Here is a 5,554-nt window from a genome sequence, read left to right as displayed (position 1 = left end):
TTTCTTGGTCTCATAATGATTTACCTCAAGACCCTTTTAAAAAACGTTTTTTTTTTCTGTTTGTTCAGGACCATGAAATGCTAATTTTCAGTTTTGTCATTTTGTTTACATCCCTTGTCTTCTGTTGGCTTGTAAGGGTTAGAAATGAGTAACTTAAGTATGTGAGTGAAGATGTTTTGAGCTTAAGACAAGGTCATCATTAGGTTTATGGGGTTTTGAAAAATATTACACTTTGGCCCTTAACTCATCCTGCATCGTTTTTGCAGTGAACATGAAATAATAACTGAAATTTGCAGTGAACATGAAATAATAACTGAAATGGAGAGGTGCAAAACAAGATTAATGCATAGAACGATTTAACTACCATTCTAAAGTTTGTAATGCTTATTCTTTACATTTTCGTTTTTGCAGTGAACATGAAATAATAACTGAAATGGAGAGGTGCAAATATAACAGTAAAGTTTTGATAACTGTTATGTATAACTAAAAATTTATTAGGTTACAAGGTGCATCTTGCTTTTGGAGAAATTTCTGTTTGTTAGACCCTTTTTGATTGTTTTTCTATTGTTCTGTTTTTGTTCTTTCGTAAAGACATTCAGACATGGGAACAATTCATATTTGCCTCAAAGCACATCAAGATGAAATGTTTGGATCCCCCACCCCCAAATTAAAATGCTTTTTCCTACGACAGTACAATATATGGAGAGCTGTAAATAAGCCTGTTCACAACAAGAATTATAACTACAGTAACTCTTGTAGCTTCTACATTACACCAATGCATGGGTAATGTTCAGTGTATGATAAGCGCACACTGCATTTTTGTCATCTTTTTGTAATTCCATTGATACGGTTCCTTTGTTTCGTTATTGTTATAGATGTGGTGTGGTGGACCCTATTCTCATAGAATTAGAGTACTTTCTTAAAACTTTATAGTTATCATTATTGAATTCGAAGGCGTAAAATGCCTTAAAGGGATAATTCGCCTTAAAATGAAAATTCTGTCAAAATTTACTCAACCTTATGAGCTGTATGGCCCCCTTTTTTATATAAAAAAGATGTGTGTGTGTGTATATAGATAGATAGATTCTGTCAAAATTTACTCAACCTTAATATATATATAATTTTTTTTTTAATATGTGACTATCCCAACACAGCTTGCTCAAGCAAAGGCACATGAGCAGTTTTGTAATTTGTAATATTACAAATTTGTGAAAGTCAAATTCAGCCAAGTGTGTCCAAAATTTTGACTAGTAGTTTATATACTGATAAGCCAAAACATTAAAGGGTCATATGATGCTGCTAAAAAGAACATTATTTGGTGTAATGAAATGTGTTTATGCAGTTTAAGTTTCAAAAAACACATTATTTTACACATAGTGTACATTATTGTTTCTCCTCTATGCCCCGCCTTTCTGAAACTCGACAATTTTTACAATGCTCATCGCAAGGTGTGCTGTGATTGGCCAGCTGTCCAGTGCGTTGTGATTGGCCGTATGCCTCAAGCGTGTGATGGAAATGTTAACATATTATGATGCCCTGTCTGGCCGGAGCGACGAGTCATAAACATAAAACCCATTATAAACGTGATACAAACATGATTTCTAGTCGTGTCTTCTTTTGGAAGGCCAAACAAAGTAGTTTCGCTTTCTCAATTAAAAAGTGTCACATACCACGGCCTTGAGTGAGCAGAGGTGGGCGACTTCAGAACGTCACGGCCGGTGGATTCTATGAAGGAGCAGCTGGTGAAACACAGTGCAAAGTTGATGTATTTCCTCAGCGACCAGCACGGATCAGCCCCAGGCATGAAGACGCGGATATCATCTTATTTTGGAAGGCCAAACAAAGTAGTTTTGCTTTCACAGTGAAACACATAGTGTCTATATGACATGGCGGCGGCAACAACAATACTACAACGAGAATAAAAGGTACGCCTTCTTTCTTTCCGTGAACATCTGGGCGGTGTTATGCAAATCTTCCCACTTTTTTCTATGTAAACATGAACGCGTTTCTCTTGCAGCGTGTCATGCATGAAAAAGCTTTCTAAAAACGTGGCACTCAAGTTCCAAGAAGTCCAACCCCCATTTTCCTGCATTTTTTCCTATTCCAGTGCTCATGTCACATCTTTGTCAACACAAAAGTGCATTCTGTGAATGGCACCTGTGATATATTCTACTGACAGTCAGTTAATCATGTGTGCCGACGTGCTTGGATCATTCTTTTCTCTTTACTGTTAACATTGACATATTGTCAAAGTGTCTAATTCTAACATTTGGTATTATTTCTATTCAAAATCGTGATTCCTCGATTTATAAAAAAAAAAAAAATTGTGGCAAAACACTAAATTCGAATTAATCGCTAAAAACTGAAAAATCGCTTAGCTTTAACTAGATGTGTAACACTAAATTCGAATTAATCGCTAAAAACTGAAAAATCGCTTAGCTTTAACTAGATGTTTATATGTGTAATTTATGTTTTGTGCCTTAGCTTTAACTAGATGTGTTCATTACCTGTCTAGTGATGTGTGTAATGCACCCTAATTTTTGAAGTGCATTGTGGGATTTTTCAGGGAACAAACGTTCCAGTGCATTGGAAGGATTTTGCGATTGAGACAGCCCTTAAAATAGCCGACTCCCTGATCAGTTCCCTGACTACTGAACGAGAGAGTTGATTGAGATGCACCCAAAATGTTTATGCAACTGGCCCCAGAATACCATAGCAGCGGCATAATAACATGCAAAAAAAAAAAAAGAAATTAGGGCCCCTTAGCAACCACACAATAATGTGCTAAAAAACCAATAAGAACAGCCTAGCATCTGCATAGTAACATGCCAACTGTTCACAACACAACAAAAGCGTCTCTTATTTCCTCTTGAAAATATGTCATAACTTGTAGGTGAAGTTTTTAAATGAACTATTATCTGGGGGATTTTAGGTACCAACTTTTGAAATTTGTTTATTCATACAGCACTCTTTGATCAATTTTTTGATTAACTGAGTGTTTGGTCAGTTTAAACAGACACAGTTTAATCCATGAGGAAGCAAATCAGTTAGCATCAGGTACCATGCTGCTGATTCACAGTTTATTTGTGGCACTGATTCATTTGGGGGTGTACAGGGTGAAGAAATATCATAGTGTAATAATGAGTTTTATAATTGGAGACATCATCACAGTTATAGCACACCAACTAATCTGTTTTCTGGTTTAGTTTAATTTTATTACAAATTATCAACATAAAAATATGAGTGAGAAATAACATGAATTTTATAATTTCTTAGTATTCTTAGTATTTTGTTACATACATTATATATTAATGAACATCCAACAGTTTGTGTAGAACATGATGATCTGGGAGAAATGAAGAGAAAGAAAATCTGACATATTGTACAGAAGTTCAAATGATTCATGTCACAAATATTTGAAATGTGACTTAGAAATACTACTTATTCAAACATTTCTTTTGTGTAAAAAAAAAAAAAAAAAAAAAATCTAAATTGTTTATTTTCAGGTGTTAGATTTTGAATCCCAAATTGTCAGACTCTTGGAGTTTTGTAAATGTCGGTAAAAACATTCGAACACTTTTGATACGACAGCTGGTGTTTTCCAGCATGTGTCCCTTGCAGGGCATCCAGCTGGGGGCGTCCTATGTTGGCTGCATGTATTGGAGCCAAAATTAAACCAGGATGGGCTGGGACGGAATGGAGACATTAAATTCTTTCACATTTGGGTGTGAGTTTTGTTTCCAGATAAATGGTCATCTCTCTCCATGAGGGCGCAACTCTGATCCCTTCTTCAGGAACTGGAATGTGGTCTCTGTTTTTTTCTGTCTGAGTGACGCAAAGCACGCTGAGGTTACCCCACCTATTTGAGTGTGCTTGTAAACTTTGGCACCTCCCTGCGTTTGTGAGCGTTATGTGTGTGGATGTTTTCTCTGTTCTGCACAGTGCACAAATCTGCTTAACATTTCAGTTAAAAATCCAAATTATGTACAAGAGAGATAAATCAGCGGCTAGAAGGAGAAGAACGGGCTGTTTTGTGAAGGCATGTGCAGGTATGACAACCCCCTTTTTTTTCTTTTTTTTTTTGAAGAGGCAGCTTTTTTCTTTCTTCACCATCAGTTGGAGTTGGCCAGACTCCAATAACTTGTCCCATTGATCTAAAGCTAAAACGACCCTGAGCGCACACACAGCCGGCCGAGCGAGAGGGCAGGCGGATGTAAAAACATTTTTTCACCCTCGTGGGTTTTTTTGTTTGGGCTCAATCCCCAGTCCTTTCATGGGACATAAAGAAAGCGCTGCCCTCAGCAGGGTCATCTGGGATAGAGCCGTGGCAGAGGCGAGAGGCAGACTATAGGTGGCGATTTAGGCCCTCTAATGTGTGAGGAATCCTTTTAGAATCACATGATATGAACTAATGTCACCATTTAATTATAAAACAACAGAGAGCGAGCTGAGGGAGGAGGAGTTTGTGTGGGAGGGGGGATCACAGTGACCAGATGTACTAAAGTGAGAATCGCCAGTATGGATGACCACCTCAATTCTCACATTTTTTATTTCTATGTGAGCTTTAAAAAGCATGTTAAAACAGCCCTGCTCATGTAAGATGTCAGTTGGAATTACACTACTGGACACCTGTTGTCCCGTCCAGCTCAACATGAAGAGCTTATTTGTTGTGACGTTAAATTTAAGATGACCTATAGTAGAAGCAATGGGACTACCAGTGTGAGAGTATACAGCCCATTTTAAACAGAACAGCAGATCTCTGTCCACGTGCACATTGTGACTGAAACACAGATTCACTCAGATTCACTGTCACTGCCATTTTGCCCTTAGACACTTCCTCTTGTTTAGTATGTAAGCGTGAGTCCAGACATTCTCTGTACTGAACTAGAAAGGTGCTGGACTGTTCACAGAGAGATCTGTGTGTCATGCCTTTGACTTCTGGTTCATTCTACAGTCGTGGTAGCAGATGCTCTTACTTTCAGCTGGCAAAAGGTCAAACTGCAATGCATACAATTCATATACAGTACCAGACCCCACTTTATATTAGGTGTCTTTAAATATTATGTACTTAATAATAAAATAATGAATTGTTAGGGATAATATACCTATTGTTTTCATGCTGAATTTATAAAAACTTGTGCTGCCATTGAGGTGGGATACGTGTAAGGTTATGGGCAGCTTTGGTGGTCTGGTTAGGTTTAAGGGGTAGAGGTAGGGTCAGCAGTGTAATTATAGATGTAACTACATAAAATAATTACACGTGTTGTTACAGGATGGTATTTTCAAATATAAGTACAATGTAAAAACATGTATGTACACAATAAGTGCATTGTATCAAATGATAAATTTAAATGTAAGTATAGTTAATGTCACTTAATATAAAACGGGTCGCAATACAATATATGATTTTAAACACATTTGAACTGTAACTTAGTTCGGTATATACACAAGCTTACAATTTTTACATTTTTGTAATAACATCTTGTTACTGCTCTATAATGTGGCTGTAGTACAAACAAGTTGGCAAAAATATTTGTAAATATTTCTAAATATA

Source organism: Cyprinus carpio, chromosome A9, assembly GCF_018340385.1.
Source record: "Cyprinus carpio isolate SPL01 chromosome A9, ASM1834038v1, whole genome shotgun sequence".
NCBI lineage: Eukaryota > Metazoa > Chordata > Actinopteri > Cypriniformes > Cyprinidae > Cyprinus > Cyprinus carpio.
This window is presented reverse-complemented; position numbering follows the sequence as displayed.